This window comes from Scyliorhinus torazame, chromosome 3 (genome assembly GCF_047496885.1).
Source record: "Scyliorhinus torazame isolate Kashiwa2021f chromosome 3, sScyTor2.1, whole genome shotgun sequence".
Taxonomy (NCBI): Eukaryota; Metazoa; Chordata; class Chondrichthyes; order Carcharhiniformes; family Scyliorhinidae; genus Scyliorhinus; species Scyliorhinus torazame.
In genome coordinates, this window is record NC_092709.1 from 105,041,035 (window position 1) to 105,060,088 (window position 19,054).

Here is a 19,054-nt window from a genome sequence, read left to right on the forward strand (position 1 = left end):
GTGGCTCGATAGCACCATTGGCCGAGGCCTAAACGACATAGCTGCTGCACTGCGTCTGTGGCAGCTGGTGAGGGAACCAGCAAGAGGGGAAAACATACTTGACCTCGTCCTCACCAACCTGTCCGCTATAGGTGAATCTGTCTGGGACTGTATTGGTGGGAGTGACCATCACACAGTCCTTGAGACAAAGTCCCATCTTCACATTGAGGATATCCTTCATTGTTTCACATAGCGCTACCACTGTGCTAGATGGGATAGATTTTAAACAGATCTGCCAACTCAAGACATGACATCGATGATGCATCAGCAGTCACAGAATTGTACTCGACCGCAATCTGTGACCTTGTGGCCCAGCATATCCGCCACCCTACCATTACCAGCTAGCCAGGGGATCAACTCTGGCTCAACAAAGAGTGCAGGAGGGCATGCAAAGAACAACACCAGGCATACCTAAAATTGAGTTGTCAACCTGGTGATGCTGCAACATAGGACTACTTGCATGCCAAACAGCATAAGCAACTAAGAGTTAAGTAATTACACAACAAATGGATCAGATCTAAGCTCTGCAATGCTGTGAATGGTGATGGACAATTAAGCAACTCACTGGAGAAGGCGGAGGCTCCACCCTTATCCCCGACCTCAATGATGGAGGAGCTCAGCACATTATTGTAAAAGATGAGACTGAAACAAAGATGAGACTGAAACATTTGAAACAATCTTCAGCCAGAAGTGCAGAATGGATGATCCATCTCGGCCACCTCCAGAGGTCTCTACCGTCACAGGTGTCAATCGTCAGCCAATTTGATTCACTCCACGTAATATCAAGAAAGACTGAAAACACTGGATACTGCAAAGACTATGGGCCTGACAATATTCCAGCAATAGTACTGGAGAATTCCGCTCCAAAACTTCATGCAGCCCTTGCCAAGGTGCTCCTGTACACCTACAACACTGATGTTTCCCCAGTAATGTGGAAAATTGATCAGGTATGTCCTGTACACTGTTGCTGTCTTTAATTTGGCTCTGTTCAATTACGTTTGCTCAAGAGTCGCCAGGTATCTTTCGACACCGCCACAAGGTTCAGAACCGAATACTGATCAAAGACTCGATACACCAGATAGTAAGTGATGCACGATCAATTACACTCAAGATGAAGTGATTTCATAACTGAAGGCTTTAATCTACTAGAACTTGTTCCCCAGCAGCTTCGGTAGAGAAAGTGAAGGCTGCTGGGATGGCACCGTTTCTTATACTCCGCCTGTCAGGGCGGAGCTACGTAACAACAGCCAATGGTAGACTCCTGGGTCTAACCAATGGTCATCAGCCTCTTAGGTACCGCAATACCTGGTACTAACACAGTAAGCTCAAAAGCAATGCTCATTTATTTACACTACTCATGCATAAAACTCTACAACCTAAACTATCACCATTACTAAAGCCTATACATAGCTTCGGGTGCCCACTCAGTCAGAGGAACAATGGCCATTGCTCGGTTCTGCGGCTGTTGGGTTGAACTGTTTACAGGATAGCAACTAGGAGCGTCTATCTCGTAGCGTGCGTTGACTTGGAACTTACTTGGTCTGACGTAGCTGCTCGGCTGGTCTCTCTCTTCGCTGAGAGCCAAGGCCAAAGAAGAAAGATTCTCCCTTGGGGAATACCTTTTATACCTAAAAGGGCTTCCCGCGCTTTTGGGTGGGCCTTGAACTTGGCCTCAATTAATTGGGCCTTGCCCAATCATTCTTATCGATCTTCCTCCAATAGAGGGGTGGGTTCCCTGGTTGCTGGGCGTGTCCTAGGTGGCCGTTGGTTTGCTTTGTTTGAGTCTCCTCTGGCGCCGGGGTATCTGCCTCAACATTGTTTATCTAAATGTTTAGCTTATTAATATGTAGATGGCTTAGCAGTTTCTGTCCTGTCTGAGAGCCAAGGCTCTAATCAACAGACAGACCTTGCACCTGCTTGTCTCTCAGCATTGTCCAATTTTCCCTGCATTCTTTGCAAGTGCCCATTTTGTAATCGGGACGTGGCCATCCCAGATGGCTACACACCCTCCTTGTGATCCTCAATGCAAAGCGTCTACTACTGCGTCGTCTTCATCCTCTGACCAAATGGGGCACCCATACTTAGGCTCTACTCTGCCCTATCCTATGAAACACAATTTTACCTAAATCATTTTAAAAACATAAATTATTATAAACCGCTACGGGGCGCTATGACAATGCATGCATTACATAAAAATGAAAAAACTGGAACCTCTAACTATTCTCAATAAACTATCCTCATTCAAACTATCCAAAAATCTATAATATCTTAAACTGTACAAAAGAGCAGCACACAAATTTCTCTGGCCTGGCAGTCAGGCACAGAGGTTTACATCTCTTTATTCCACAGAATACATAAAGAAAAATGGATGCACTTTAATCCGTCCCAAGGGGTTCGGGGATCTGGTGAAATCCGAAAATGGGGGACCTAAACCTGTATACCGGGGTTCGAGAGCGATATGCTCACTTTCGCCATTTCCTAACTCTAAAGGTTTGCACGACATTGCAAAGTATCGCCAGCACTAAGAGTGCTTCGACTATATATGAGAGTGAGTACCAGGTGATAAACTTATCACAACAGGTCGGGGCTAGTTATCTCGGGGTTCTGTGTATTGCAGGGGTGGAAATCATTTACGGTTTGTGTGGTAGGGGTCAGGGGGGTAGCGTCCGCGTGCAACTGAAGGGATCCCGCTAAGATTCCATGTGAACATGAAGGCTGTCTTCATCTTTGTCGGTCTTCTTCTTTGTCTTCCTCTGGGGTTCCTGAGGTTCCGGAGTTCTGTGAACACAAGCATAATTTCTGTTATTATCTTGCTTAAGATCTCGTATGTCCGTCTGTCTGTCCTTTATTGGCAATTTCCCTTTATAATTGGTCACCATCTGTGACTCCCTCATTTTTAAAACCAAATATTTGGACAAGAAATCCGAGAAAAATACTGACATACTGCGAGCCGTCTCGCAGCCTGTGTGATTTACCATCCCAGTGTTTGAGGATGTAAATAGTATACGGAGGCAACCTAAGGGTTGCCAAAACCAAACAAAAGAATTTTGAACGTAACAAGCCAAAATGAGGCGCATATGGGTAAGAAATGGGTGGAATCCCCGGGTAGGAGGGTGATCAATGCCGTATGTGCTCTACCCGAGCGTAGTTGAGCAGAGGGGAGGTCCTCAGGCATGGCGGGGACCAATGCTGTTTCTCCACTGCCTGAGCAACCGGCAAGAATGGGTAAGAATGTGGTTGTCGTGGGGGCTTCCTCTCGAATCAGGAGGGTAGCTATGAGTCATGTTCTGTCGACAAACTAGTTCCTCTGACCTATTGCCTGGGGACAAACTTGTTCCATTAACAGGTATTGGGCGTCAAAGGAGTGGTGACGTGGGGCCGTGAAAACTTTCGAGTTTATGAACAACACTTAACGTTAACACTAGCGAACAAACATACAACAAACATGGTGCATGTTCCATCAGAAAGGACACCGTATATCTCCATCGGTTCCTTTTTTCTCCATCATCTGGACACCTCACTGCTCAATAGCGAACAGGGTCACAAAGGGATTTGTTTGGTGGGAGTCAGACTCTTCTTCTCCCGGCTGCCAAACTCTTGACTGTAGTAACCATGTTAAAGCTGCTTGGGGCGAATTGGGGTCCATCTCATCATTCCGGATGAGCCTGAACGAATTGTCTCGGTGCCAGAATTGTGTGTCGAGGTTGGAGCTACTATGCCTCAATCCGTAATCGTCGGGCAGTGGGTCTGGGTCAGGGACTTTGATATATGTAACCTCGAAGGAGTCAGTGGAATCATGCTCGGATTTGCTGGGAGTGGGGCCTGGTACAGGGGTATAATCATAACGTGGTGTGCTGTGGCTATCGTTATCATGATCGCTATCACTGTCGCTGCTGGTTGAGGGAAGGGAGAGGCGGAGTCATGCCTCTGGGGGTGGAGTTGAAGTCGTGTCTGAGGACGGGCTGGACTGGTTGGGGAGGGTAGGAAAACGTCATCAATGGGCGGGGCGTGACCATCTGCTGCTGCGAGCAGGATGTGGTGTGTGTGGTTATTCTGCGAGCCATAAGCCTTGAGCTGGTTTATATGAAACCACGCAGACTTACCATTGGGATAGGTTATTTTGTATACTGAGTGGCTGACTTTGTCCGAAATGGAGTATGGTCCGGAAAATTTTGGGGAAAGGAATGAACTAGGGTTGTAAAGGGAAAGCATAACTTGTTGCCCTACTGTAAACTCAGTTGCGTGTACTATTTTGTCGAAACAAGCCTTGCTCTGTTTCTTCCTGGTTCCAAGTCTTACAGCTGCTGCGAGTTGGGCTGCCTTTATGTTCTCTAACAATTGTTTAACCGCAATTTCACGCGTGAGGGCTGTAACTGCGGGGCTGGCCAAATCCAGTCCTAATAAATATTCAGTGCCTTCTAGGGGCGTCCGGTCATGAGGGTGTGGGAGGTGTATCCTGTGGGCGTGGATACCGTGTTTCTTGTCCTATTCATCCGCTCTACAATACCACTTGACTGGGGATGGTATGCAATGTGAAACTTTTGTCGAATGCTGAAAATCGTGAGGACGTTTTTCATTACATTTCCTGTGAAATGGGAGCCTTTATCGGACTCTATACTGCGGGGGAGGCCCCACCTTGTAAAGATGTGGTGTGTTAATATTTTAGCCGTTGTCTTGGCCGTATTAGTTCGTGATGGAAATGCTTCCACCCATTTTGTGAAGGTGTCTATGACCACCAACACATACTTGTAACCATTTCTGCATGGGGTAGGGGTCCTATATAATCAATCTGGAGATTTGTCCAAGGTCCATTAACGGGGCGGGTATGACTAAGTTGAGCCTGTTTCGCATATCTGTCCGGATTGTTCTGGGCACAGATCAAGCAATTCTCTATGTAGTGCGTTACATCGGTTTTTAAATCAGGCCAGCAGCAGAGCGGTCTGAGGTGGGCTAGGGTTGGTTCAATTCCTTGGTGTCCATGATTGTCATGGAACTGACAAATGATCTGGTTCCTGTCCTGGCTGGGAACTATATTAATGCCATCCTTTAAAATCACACCGTCATGTGTGGTATTTGCATTCTTGTATTTATCATACGGGGCTGGGAAGGTTCCCTTTAAAACTTCCCTGAGTTTCTCGTCCTCTTTCTGTGCCTTCGCTAAATCCTGAATGTTGGTCTGTGAGACCTGAGCTGCGTGTACTGGGGTGCTTTCGGGGGTGGGGGGGGGGTTCCAAAAAAACCATGCCTGGAGCCTGCCTTCGCTAGGGCATCTGCTTTAACGTTACCAAGGGGGAAGTACGGAGATCACTGCGAACCTTAATTATTCCCTATTTCCTATCCTTCGCTGTGTCTAAGATATGGCGGAGTAATGGGGCTGAGGGTAGAGGTTTACCGTCCGCGGAAACAAATCCTCTTGTTTCCCACAGGGGTAGGAATTCCGTCAAACTGTTGCATGCATACATGCTGTCTGAATAGATGTCTGCTGGGGTCGGGAATGAGTCGGGGTGGTCTACAATGTATGCAATCGCTGCCAGGACTGCTGCCTGCGAGCCTAAGTGTCCTGGCAACTTTAATGCAATCTCATCTAGGGCGCATCCTCTGCGTAAATACCGCAACCGGTAATTCTCTTTCCATTTCACACTGGAAGAGCTATCCACATAAATCTTCAGGGGTGCGCACGTGTCTGTGGGCTGGGGTCTCTGGCGCACGGCTGAAAGGGTTCGGTCGGTACTTGCAACTTCAATAGCGTAAGGGGGAAGTGGATCTGGGACATGTACTATCTGCTTTCCTGGGAGGTGTTTTAGGAGTAAATGGGCCTGTGTTCTGTTTTATGGTTATGATCTCACACTCATGAGGGGTTCCTGCATATTGCAAATTATCGGCAAGGAAGATGTGGGTTTTGGTTCTTTTTACTGTGATGTAAAAGAAGGGTCCAACGGGTTGCACGGATTTGGCTGACTATGCCATCGTTAAGTCGGCCATCTAACAATAGCTGTGTCGGGGTGTGTTCTGTGAGGATGGTGATGGGGTTGAGTCCTGTAAGGTAGGCAAAGTATTGTACTGCCCAAAAAACTGCGAGCAGGTGCCTTTCACAGGCAGAAAATTCTTGCTCTATGGGGTCTAACACGTGTGAGGCGTATGCCACGGGGCGTAATTAGTCGTGGCGTTCCTGGAGGAGCACGGCCGAAAGGGTTCGGTCGGTGATTGCTACTGCGATAGTGTATGAGGGAAGTGGATCTGGGACCTGTCGTGCGGGGGCTGTGCTGAGTGCTCTTTTTGCATCTGTATCCTGTGGAAGCCATTCCCAAGGTGTCTTCTTCTTGAGTAAATCACTTTGGGCCTTCTTGGGGTTGACTTTGCAATCAATTTTGTTTAGGAGTGCTAGGAGTTCGGCGAGAAGCAAAATGTGCTCTCCCTTTGTGTCTGTCTGTAGTAACAAGTTGTCTACATACTGGACCAATCGGGGCGGGGGAATTTTGCTAATCCATTTGCCAGCTGGCGGTGGAAAATGGAGGGGGAGTTGTGGAAGCCTTGTGGGAGGCACGTCCACGTGTATTGCTGCCCTTGGAATGTAAAGGCAAATTTGTACTGGCACGCTTTAGCCAATGGAATGGACCAAAAGCTGTTACTAATGTCCAAAACCGAAAAGAATTTTGACTGGAGTCGCTGTTTGAGCATGGTCTCGGGACTCGTGGCTACGGTGGGGGCTGCTGCTGGGGTTGCTTTGTTCAGTTCCCGGTAATCAATGGTCTGTCGCCATTATCCATCCGGTTTCCTGACGGGCCAAATTGGTGCGTTGTTTGTGGAGGCTACTGATCTAGTACGCCTTGATCCAACAAACTCTCTACTACCTTGGAGATTTCTCCCTCTGCTTCCTGGGGAAATCCGTACTGCTTCTGGGGTTTAGGGCCGGGTCCTGTAATGTTCACAAAGCCAGCCAATTTGCCACAGTCATGCTTGTGCTGTGCGAATGCTGCTTTATGTTCCTGCTGGACTGCCCTAACCTGTTTGTCTGCACTAATGGTTCGAGGGTCGAACCAGAAGTCTCCTACTGAGCTGATCCTGTTTACGTACTTTCCTACTGTGAGCGTGGCGGGGGCTCGTGCTGCCTTCGCCATTTTCCAAACACACTTGCTAACTGGGTCAAAAGAAAGGTTATGGGAGCTCATGAAATCGATCTCAAGGATATGTTCTGCTGTCTGGGGCAGATCAACCAAAATTACGGGGTGCTTAGTCATGATGTTCCCTATTTGTATTGCTACAGGGGCTGTGACGTGTCCCTGTTATAAGTGGCCTGTAAAACCGCTGAGTGTGATGGTGTCTGTTGTGGGCCACGTCTCTCGCTGAAACATCGTGGAGGAATTGAGTGTGGTGCGGGACCCCCCTGTGTCCCAAAGAAATTCTACGGGGTGGCCCCGGACTTGTCCCAAAGGGTGTCGCAGACCCAAGTTGGGGGGCCCGAACACTTTCAGTCGGTGCAATTCATGTCTGCATTCTCTGAACGGGTGATAACGCTATGGATCGGCTTTGCCGTATTCCTGTTTAGGGTGCCTGTCTGTTGGCTTCTCTGCTGCTTTTGGGGTGCGTTGCATTCTCGTGCAAAGTGTCCTAACTGGCCACAGTTGTAACATTTCTGAGCTTTGGGCTGGCATGGGCTGTTCCTGCCCTCATTTACCCATGCAGGGTTCTGGTGCGCTTTAACTGGGTTCATCTCTGCCTGCTCTTCATCAGGTGTTATAAATGCGGTTTTGCCTGCAATTGATTGCTTCCAAGCGCGGGACAATCTCTTCAAAACCCATTTTTCATTGTGGGCCTCATATGAGGGGTCATAATTTGCGCAAGCTTTTCGTCCTGCGTCTGTGGCGTGGGAGACTAGAGTTCGGGTCCATTTGGCCATATTATCTGGGGACAAATGGGCGCGGGCTAACTCTCCGAAAACTGCGGTGAAGTGTATCCACAAGCGTCCAGCAAACGCTGTGGGGTGCTCTCTTCTTTTGCCGACACTTATTTAGGCCTTATACAGGGTCTCCTCTGTTAAAGCCGATCGCATCAAGGATCACTGTGCGCATCTCTTGGAGTGTGCCTCCTCCTACATTCTGTGGGTCGGGAAGGGCTGCCAGGACTGAAGGCTTAAAACTGTGAGCTTCACTTGCCCCTTTTCGTCCAGGCCGCACATGGTAGCCTGCTGTTTAACTTTAGTGAAAAATTGGTGGGGGTCTGAAGTGGGAAGGAATGGTGTAATTTTTTCACATGCGTTCCGTAATTGGGTCACGGTTAACGGGGTTGTGTAAAGGAAATCTGCTTCTCCTTCTGCTGTGGACCCGCGGTGTGTGGTTACAGGGTTCATGGGGGTGTGTTCTGCCTGTTCGGTTGGGGGTTGGGACGCTTTCCTTTTCTGGGTTTTTTTCCAACGTACATGTCCCATGTACGTATCTATGGGCAGTCTGGTTCAATCCCTGCCAGTCGGGGCCGTTTTCTTGATCTAATTGTGGTCCAAATGTGCTTTGAACCCATTTTGAACAGAAAGCAGAGATTGCAATTCTGCAATTTGCTTCCGGCACTTTGCGTGGTCGACAGAGAACAGAACAAAGAACAAAGAAAAGTACAGCACAGGGACAGGCCCTTCGGCCCTCCAAGCCCGTGCTGACCATGTTGCCCGACTAAACTACAATCTTCTACACGTCCTGGGTCCGTATACCTCTGTTCCCATCGTATTCATGTATTTGTCAAGATGCCCCTTAAATGTCACTATCGTCCCTGCTTCCACCATCTCCTCCAGTAGCTACCCTCTGTGTAAAAAACTTGCCTCGTACATCTACCCTAAACCTTGCCCCTCGCACCTTAAACCTATGCCCCCTAGTAATTGACCCCTCTACCATGGGGAAAAGCCTCTGACTATCCACTCTGTCTATGCCCCTCATAATTTTGTATACCTCTATCAGGTCGCCCCTCAACCTCCGTCGTTCCAGTGAGAACAAACCGAGTTTATTCAACCACTCCTCATAGCTAATGCCCTCCATACCAGGCAACATTCTGGTAAATCTCTTCTGCACCCTCTCTAAAGCCTCCACATCCTTCTGGTAGTGTGGCGACCAGAATTGAACACGATACTCCAAGTGTGGCCTAACTAAGGTTCTATACAGCTGCAACATGACTTGCCAATTCTTATACTCAATGCCCAGGCCAATGAAGGTAAGCATGCCGTATGCCTTCTTGACTACCTTCTCCACCTGCGTTGCCCCTTTCAGTGACCTGTGGACCTGTACACCTAGATCTCTCTGACTTTCGATACTCTTGAGGGTTCTACCATTCACTGTATATTCCCTAACTGATTAGACCCTCCAAAATGCATTACCTCACATTTGTCCAGATTAAACTCCATCTGCCATCTCTCCGCCCAAGTCTCCAAACAATCTAAATCCTGCTGTATCCTCTGACAGTCCTCATCGCAATCCTTAATTCCACCAATCTTTGTGTCGTCTGCAAACTTACTAATCAGACCAGTTACATTTTCCTCCAAATCATTTATATATACTACAAACAGCAAAGGTCCCAGCACTGATCCCTGCGGAACACCACTAGTCACACCCCTCCAATTAGAAAAGCATCCTTCCATTGCTACTCACTGCCTTCTATGACCTAGCCAGTTCTGTATCCACCTTGCCAGCTCATCCCCGATCCTGTGTGACTTCACCTTTTGTACTAGTCTACCATGAGGCACCTTGTCAAAGGCCTTACTGAAGTCCATATAGACAACATCGACTGCCCTTCCTGCATCAATCATCTTTGTGACCTCTTCGAAAAACTCTTATCAAGTTAGTGAGACACGACCTCCCCTTCACAAACCATGCTGCCTCTCACTAATACGTCCATTTGCTTCCAAATGGGAGTAGATCCTGTCTCGAAGAATTCTCTCCAGCAATTTCCCTACTATTGACGTAAGGCTCACTGGCCTGTAGTTCCCTGGATTATCCTTGTTACCCTTCTTAAACAGAGGAACAACATTGGCTATTCTCCAGTCCTCCGGGACATCACCTGAAGACAGTGAGGATCCAAAGATTTCTGTCAAGGCCTCAGCAATTTCCTCTCTAGCTTCCTTCAGTATTCTGGGGTAGATCCCATCAGGCCCTGGGGACTTATCTACCTTAATATTTTTCAAGACGCCCAACACCTCGTCTTTTTGTATCTTAATGTGACCCAGACTATCTACACACCCTTCTCCAGACTCAACATCCAGACCCAATTCCTTCTCTTTGGTGAATACTGATGCAAAGTATTCATTTAGTACCTCGCCCATTTCCTCTGGCTCCACACATAGATTCCCTTGCCTATCCTTCAGTGGGCCAACCCTTTCCCTGGCTACCCTCTTGCTTTTTATGTACGTGTAAAAAGCCTTGGGATTTTCCTTAACCCTATTTGCCAATGACTTTTCGTGACCCCTTTTAGCCCTCCTGACTCCTTGCTTAAGTTCCTTCCTACTTTCCTTATATTCCACACAGGCTTCGTCTGTTCCCAACCTTTTAGCTCTGACAAATGCCTCCTTTTTCTTTTTGACGAGGCCTACAATATCTCTCGTTATCCAAGGTTCCCGAAAATTGCCGTATTTCTCCTTCTTCCTCACAGGAACATGCCGGTCCTGAATTTCTTTCAACTGACACTTGAAAGCCTCCCACATGTCAGATGTTGATTTACCCTCAAATATCCACCCCCAATCTAGGTTCTTCAGTTCCCGCCTAATAATGAGCCTTCCCCCAATTTCGCACATTCACCCTAGGACCACTCTTATCCTTGTCCACCAACACTTTAAAACTTACTGAATTGTGGTCACTGTTCCCGAAATGCTCCCCTACTGAAACTTCTACCACCTGGCCGGGCTCATCCCCCAATACCAGGTCCACTACAGCCCCTTCCCTAGTTGGACTGTCTACATATTGTTTTAAGAAGCCCTCCTGGATGCTCCTTATAAACCCTACCCCGTCTAAGCCCCTGGCACTAAGTGAGTCCCAGTCAATATTAGGGAAGTTGAAGTCTCCCATCACAACAACCCTGTTGTTTTTACTCTTTTCCAAAATCTGTCTACCTATCTGCTCCTCTATCTCCCGCTGGCTGTTGGGAGGCCTGTAGTAAACCCCCAACATTGTGACTGCACCCTTCTTATTCCTGATCTCTACCCATATAGTCTCACTGTCCTCTGAGGTGTCCTCCCGTAGTACAGCTGTGATATTCTCCCTAACCAGTAGCTCAACTCTGCCACCCCTTTTATATCCCCCCCTACCCGGCCTGAAACATCTAAATCCTGGAACGTTTAGCTGCCAATCCTGCCCTTCCCTCAACCAGGTCTCTGTAATGGCAACAACATCATAGTTCCAAGTACTAATCCAAGCTCTAATTTCATCTGCCTTACCCGTAATACTTCTTGCATTAAAACATATGCACTTCAGGCCACCAGACCCGCTGTGTTCAGCAACTTCACCCTGTCTGCTCTGCCTCAGAGCCATAATGGCCCTATTCCCTAGTTCTCCCTCAATGCTCTCACCTTCTGACCTATTGCTCCCGTGCCCACCCCGCTGCCATACTAGTTTAAACCCTTCCGTGTGACACTAGCAAACCTCGCGACCAGGATATTTATGCCTCTCCAGTTTAGATGCAACCTGTCCTTATATAGGTCACATCTGTCCCGGAAGAGCTCCCAGTGTTCCAGATAACATAAACCCTCCCTCCTACACCAGCTGTTTAGCCATGTGTTTAGCTGCTCTATCTTCCTATTTCTAGCCTCACTGGCACGTGGCACAGGGAGTAATCCCGAGATTACAACCCGAGAGGTCCTGTCTTGTAACTTTCTGCCTAGCTCCCTGAACTCCTGCTGCAGGACCTCATGCCCCTTCTGCCTATGTCGTTAGTACCAATATGTACAACGAGCTCTGCCTGTTTGCCCTCCCCCTTCAGGATGCCCTCTACCCGTTCGGAGACATCCTGGACCCTGGCACCAGGGAGGCAATTTACCATCCTGGAGTCTCTTTCACGTCCACAGAAGCGCCTATCTGTGCCCCTGACGATAGAGTCCCCTATGACTATTGCACTTCTGCGCTTTGACTCTCCCTTCTGAACATCAGAGCCAGCCGTGGTGCCACTGCTCTGGCTGCTGCTGTTTTCCCCTGATAGGCTATCCCCCCCCGACAGTATCCAAAGGGGTATACCTGTTCGAGAGGGGGACAACCACAGAGGATTCCTGCACTGACTGCCTACCCTTTCTGGTGGTCACCCATTTCTCTGCCTGCACCTTGGGTGTGACCATATTTATATAACTGCTATCTATAACGCTTTCCGCCACCTGCATACTCCTAAGTGCATCCAACTGCCGCTCTAACCAAACCATGCGGTCTGTGAGGAGCTCCAGTTGGGTGCACTTTCTGCAGATGAAGCCATCCGGGACGCTGGATGCCTCCCGGACCTGCCACATCTCACAGTCAGAGCACTGCACCCCTCTAATTGACATTGCGTCAATTAATTAGTAAATTAAATTTAAAAGTTAGAAAAAATAAGTTACTGTTAACTATATGTTTCCTTTCGAGTTGGGTTTAGGGTCAAGGGAAATGCCGATTCGGGGGAACCACAGATTTGAGCCAGGGAGGTGGGATGGAAGTTTTCGGAAGTGGGAAGAGAAGGGTATTAAGAAGCTAAAAGATTTGTTTCTTCGGGGTCGGTTTGCAGGATTGAGGGAGCTGAAAGCGAATTATGGGCTAGAGCAGGGAGAAGTGTTTAGGTACATGCAGGTTCGGGATTTTGCCAGGAAGGAGATACAGAGCTCCCCAGAGGAACGGGCCTCCACATTGCTGGAGGAAGTGTTGACGACAAGGGGACTGGAGAAGGGGGCAGTGTCAGCGGTGTATGGAGCTATTCTGGAAGAGGATAAGGCACCACTGGAAGGGATCAAAGTAAAGTGGGAGGAAGAGCTGGGAGAGGTTATAGAGGAGGGGATCTGGTGTGAGGTGCTCCGGAGAGTGAATGCCTCCACCTCATGTGCGAGGTTGGGGCTGATACACGAGGGCGAGGATGAGCCGATTCTTTGAAGGAGTAGAGGATGTGTGTGAGCGTTGCGGGGGGGGGGGGGGGGGGGGGAGCCCGGGGGGGGGGGGGGGGGAGCCCGTGGGGGGAGCCCGGGGGGGGGGGGGGGGGGAGCCCGTGAATCACGTTCATATGTTTTGGTCCTGTCCAAAGCTAGGGGAGTATTGGAAGGAGGTGTTTAGGGTAATTTCCAAGATGGTGCGTGTGAAACTGGACCCGGGTCCCCAGGAGGCCATATTCGGGGTGTCGGACCAGCCAGGGTTGGAAACGGGAGTGGAGGCAGATATCATAGCCTTCGCCTCGTTGATCGCCCGAAGGCAGATCCTGCTGGGATGGAGAGCAGTCTCTCCACCCAGTGCCCTGTCATGGCGGTGGGACCTGTTGGAATACTTGACCCTTGAGAAGGTTAAGTTCGAACTGAGGGGAAGCTCGGAGGGGTTCTACAAGCCGTGGGCACTATTTATTATGCACTTTCAAGAACTGGATAACATCGAACATTAGTTGGGGGGGGGATGGGGGTGGGTGGGGTGGGGGGGAGGGGGGGCTGTGTAGATTAAGGGTGACTATGAAATCCCTGATTCCTTTTTGTCATTTGTTTATGTAAACATGCGGGCTGATGTTTGGGGGTTGGTGGGCGGATGGGATCGTTGTTATTATGGGGATTGACATATTTTGCTGATTATTGTTTATTGTTGATGGGTGTAAATGCGGGAGAAAATGTGAAAAAGGAGAATAAAAATATTTATTTTTTTAAAATACCTATATGTTTCCTAGCACTAGATTTCTACTATAAATGTGAAAGCTAAATACAGTACTCTCCGATTTCTGGCTTAGATACCCCTCTAAATTATAATTAAGTAATTATGTTTAATTAGTTTACCAATGCTTAATTTTTTAAATTTAATGTAGATTCCCAACCAGCCAATCAAGTCACAGCTTTTCTGTGATGTCACTTCAGCCCCCCCCCCCCCCCCCCCCCCCCACACACACACACACAATTTAAAAAGGTAATAAAAGTAAAAATGAGTAAAAATCACTTACTTATTTCCTGAGGGTCTCAGATGCTCTCAGGTTCTCTCCCTTTCCTGATTACCTCACTGCACCAAATTACCAAGTTCCAAATTCCCACTCTGGATGTGTCTCACTCAGGCTGTATCTCTTTTACCTGCGCAACGCTCCATTGGCTTTGTTCCATTGTGGATGTATGGAGTGCTCGTAGGGCTGCTTTTAAATTATTGCACTGTTTCTTCAATTTCTCGACTTGCTGTTCTGTCCCTTGTCTTACCAAGACCGCACGTTGCGTGTCCTGGAAAGCATTATCATATTGCGTCTGAAAACTGTTCAAATGCGCGAGACAAGACTGATGTGCCCACTTGGCCTCATCCACCTCTCAGTCCCTTGCTGCTAACTGCTCTTTTAAATCTCTATCCTCCTTCTCTACCTCACTCACATCTACCCCACTGCTTCTGTCTCTCTCCTCTATCTCTCAATGGAGCATCCTAAAGACCTCCTCTGTGCCTCGCAATTGTTCCAAACAGGACACGATTGCCATCGGCTTGCGAGCTTTCCCTAAGCTCTTCTTGTGGATCTCTGACAGGTTCTCCCACCAAGTAGATCCTATACTCCTGGGACCTGTTTCCTCATTATCGCAGAATTCACTCCAAAGGAGCCATCCTTTCCCTTTGAGATATTTCCTGATCTCACCTTCCCAAACGGGACACTGTCCCACTCTACTGGTCACTGCAACCTCGAATTCCTGGGGGTTCATAAGGCGTTCCATTGCCTTCAGTGCCATTTTCTCTATCTAGGTTCTCTACTGAATTTGGAACAGGGGGTGATAAAGTGGTGATGTAAACACGGGTACGGCTTATGCTAATTTCCAGCCTACAAATCTCCCAACAGTTTTACGCAACAAAATCTCTCAGGTTTACCTTATATCCCTGTTAGTACGCATGCATTATCACACTTTCGAATCTCAGAGGCTTGATCAGTACTGTCCTTACACTTGTGGTTTTTCTGTTTCCAATTGGATTCTCAATTCAAATTTGGGTTCTCTCGGAGTGGTTAGGCCACTTCTAAATTGAGTCCCGGCGGAGTCGCCAGTAAATGTTGCTCTCTTTGGTGTTGTTACTTAATTTGGCTCTGTTTAATTACGTTTGCTCAAGAGTCGCCAGGTATCTTTCGACACCGCCACAAGGTTCAGAACCGAATACTGATCAAAGATTTGATACACCAGTTAGTAAGTTCAAAAGCAATGCTCATTTATTTACACACAGTCAAATCTACTCATGCATAAAACTCTACAACCTAAACTATCACTATTACTAAAGCCTCTACTTAGCTTCGGGTGCCCACTCAGTCAGAGGAACAATGGCCGTTGCTCGGTTCTGAGGCTGCTGGGTTGAGCTGTTTACAGGGTAGCAATTGGAGCGTCTATCTCGTAGCGTGCGTTGACTTGGAACTTACTTGGTCTGGTGCAGCTGCTAGGCTGGTCTCTCTCTTCGCTGAGAGCCAAGGCCAAAGAAGAAAGAATCTCCCTTGGGGAATACCTTTTATACCTAAAAGGGCTTCGCGTGCTTTTGGGTGGGCCTTGAACTTGGCCTCAATTAATTGGGCCTTTCCCAATCATTCTTATCGATCTTCCTCCAATAGAGGGGTGGGTTCCCTGGTTACTGGGCATGTCCTAGGTGGCCATTGGTTTGCTTTGTTTGAGTCTCCTCTGGCGCCGGGCTGTCTGCCTTAACATTGTTTATCTAAATGTTTCCCTTTTGTCCCCGGTGATGGCTCATTAGTATGCAGTTTATGTCCTGTCTGAGAGCCAAGGCTCTAATCAACAGACAGACCTTGCACCTGCTTGTTTCTCAGTATTGTCCAATTTTCCCTGCATTCTTTGCAAGTGTCCATTTTGTAATCGAGACGTAGCCATCACCGATGGCTACAACACAAAAAGGTCAAATCCAATCCAGCCAGTTACCGCCCCATCAATCTACTCTTGATCATAAGTAAAGTGATGGAAAGGGTCAACAGTGATATCAAGCAGCACTTGCTTAGCAATAACCTTTTCATCAGCTCCTGACCACATTACAGCCTTTGTTCAAATATTGACAGAAGAGCTGAACTCCAGAGGTAAGGTGAGAATGATTGCCTTTGACATCACGGCCAGCATTTGACCGAGTGCGACATCAAGAATCTCTAGCTAAAATTGAGTCAATGGGAATCGGCATACAACTCTCCGCTGGTTGGAGTCATACCTGACACAAAGGAAGATTGTTGTATGAGTTCAATCATCTCAGTTCCAGGACATCACTGCAGGAGTTCCTCAGGGTAGTGTCCGAAGCCCAACCATCTTCAGCTGCTTCATCAATTAACTTCCTTCCTTTGATCATAAGATCAGAAGTGGGGACAACATTCAGCACCATTCCAGACTCCTCAGACTTTGAAACAGTCCATGTCCAAGTGCAGCAAGACCTGGACAATGTCCAGTCTTGGGCTGAAAAGTGGCAAGTAATATTCGGGGCACACAAGTGCCAGGCAATAGGCATCTCCAACAACAGAGAAACAAACCATGAATAGGGCAAATTTGATTTTCTCCAACCTGAGAAAATTGTACAAGTCTCCCAACAATGCTGTAACCCCGGTGGCATAGCCGGCCACCAATTCAAAAGAATCCGTCGCCAGACAGCAGAGTGGCGAAGGGCATGACATCGCCCCCCCACCTTCCCCTCCAGCTGAGCCAATACCTCAAAGATTGCCACCATAGGGTCCGGCTTCTACTCAATCCTTACGATCCTCGATAGGTTCCTAAACACTGCCTTCCAAAAGTTCTCCAACTCCTCACACCCCCAGTTCACCCTCCCACACCTCTTGCACCCGTCCACTATCTCTGGGAAAAACCCGCTCATCTGGGCCCTGAGCCTTATGCACCACCTTAAATTGTAAAAGACTCATCCTTGCACAGGAGGAGGTTAAGTTCATTTGGCGTTTAACTACACACCACAGTCTCCATCCTATCTCCCTCCCCAACTACTCCTCCCACTTCCTTTTCACAAAAGCCTTGCCCTGCTCTCCCAACCAACCATATATGTCCCCAATCCTACCATCCCACCCTTCATCCGGGAGCAACGTTTTCTCCAAAAGCGTATACTCTGGTACCTGAGGGAATGGAGGCAGCTCCTTGCGCGCAAAGTCCCACACCTGCCAATACCTAAACTCCACCCCCCCTCCCCCCATTGGTAGCTCACAATTCTCCCGCAGTTCCTCTAACCAGCAAACTTCCCCTCCACAAATATGTCCCTGATCCGAACTAACCCTTCCTCCCTCCATCTCTTATACATTCCCCCCATTGTAAACCTATGATTCCCACACAGTGGAGTCACCACCGACATGTGCCCCAGTTTAAAGCACCTCCTCAGCTGGTTCCAAACTTTCATGGACGATTCCACCACTGGACTACTTGTGTACTTGCTCAGGGCGAACGGCAGCGGGGCCATCACAAATGCTTCAGGCTCGACTCCTCGCACATCTCCTCCTCTAACCTGACCCATTCTGCCCCCCCCCCGCCCACCAATGCCTCACCTTTTCCACATTCGTTGTCCAATAGTAATGCAACAAATTTGGGAGCACCAGTCCCTCTTCCCGCCCCTGCCTTTGCAACAGAGTTCCAGTAACCCTCGGCCCTCTCCCTGCCCACACAAACTCTAAAATTAACGCATCTACCTTCTGACAAAAGGCCTTGGGGCGGAAAATCTGGAGTGACTGAAACACAAATGGGTCTCTTGCCAGTATGTTCATCTTTACCACCTGTACCTTCCCCGCCAACGTCAGGTGCAGAGTATTCCACTGTTCAAGGTTCCACCTATGCATTGTGGTCTACTTATGCGTTACCTGGCTCCCCAAATGCCGCAACTTCTCCCGTGCCACCTTAAATGGCAGAGCCCCCAGATTGGCCCTGCCCCAAAGCATTTGCCACGAAGACCTCGCTTTTACCAACATTCAATTTATAGCCCAAGAAGGACCCAAATTTCTCCAGTAAACCCATGATTCTGCCAATGCTTTCATGGGTCAGTCACGAACAACAACAGGTCATCGGCATGCAGCAACACCGGTGCTCCCTGCATCCCCCTCTCAATCCCCGCCACTCAGCTGAGGCCCAAAGTGCCATCGCCAAGAGCTCAAATGCCAGCATGAATAGCAGCAGGAACAGCAGATAGCCCTGCCTCGTTCCCCAATACAACCCAAAATACCCCGATTTGTCTCATTCGTTTGCGCACTTGCATTGGGGGATGTAAACAACAACCGAACCCACGTTACAAACCTCAGCCCAAACCCAAACCTCTCTCGGATTTCGAACAAATACCTTCACCCTACCTGTTCAAAGGCCTCTGCGTCCATTGACACAATCACCTCCGGCACTCAACCCCTCCCCCCGACAAGGTCATAATTACGTTTCGCAACCTCCTAATGTTACTAGAGCTGCCTCCCCTTCACAAACCCCGTTTGGTTCCCTGAGACCACCTCCGGCCCACTCCCCTCCAACCTTCTCACTGATACCTTTGCGAGGATTTTCACGTCCATGTTCAGCGGCGAGATGGACCTATAGAACACATGCTCCAGTGGATCCTTCCCCATTTTCGGGATCAGCAAAAATCGACACCTGCGCCAACTTGCTGGCAGTTTCCCCTTCTCCACCTCTTCATTGAACACACTCAGAAGGTGGGGGGTCAACTCCGTCGCAAACTGCTTATAAAATTCCGCCGGGATGACGTCCGCCCCTGGCGCCTTGCCGACTGCATCATGCACTCCATCACCTCTTTTAGCCCTAATGGTTTCGCCAACACCTGCCTCTTCACCTTCTCCAACTCCGGGAAGTCCAGCCCATCTAGGAACTCCGCCATATCAGCCTCTCCACCCCTCCCCTCCCACCACGGCTTGGTCACACACAGCCCCTCAA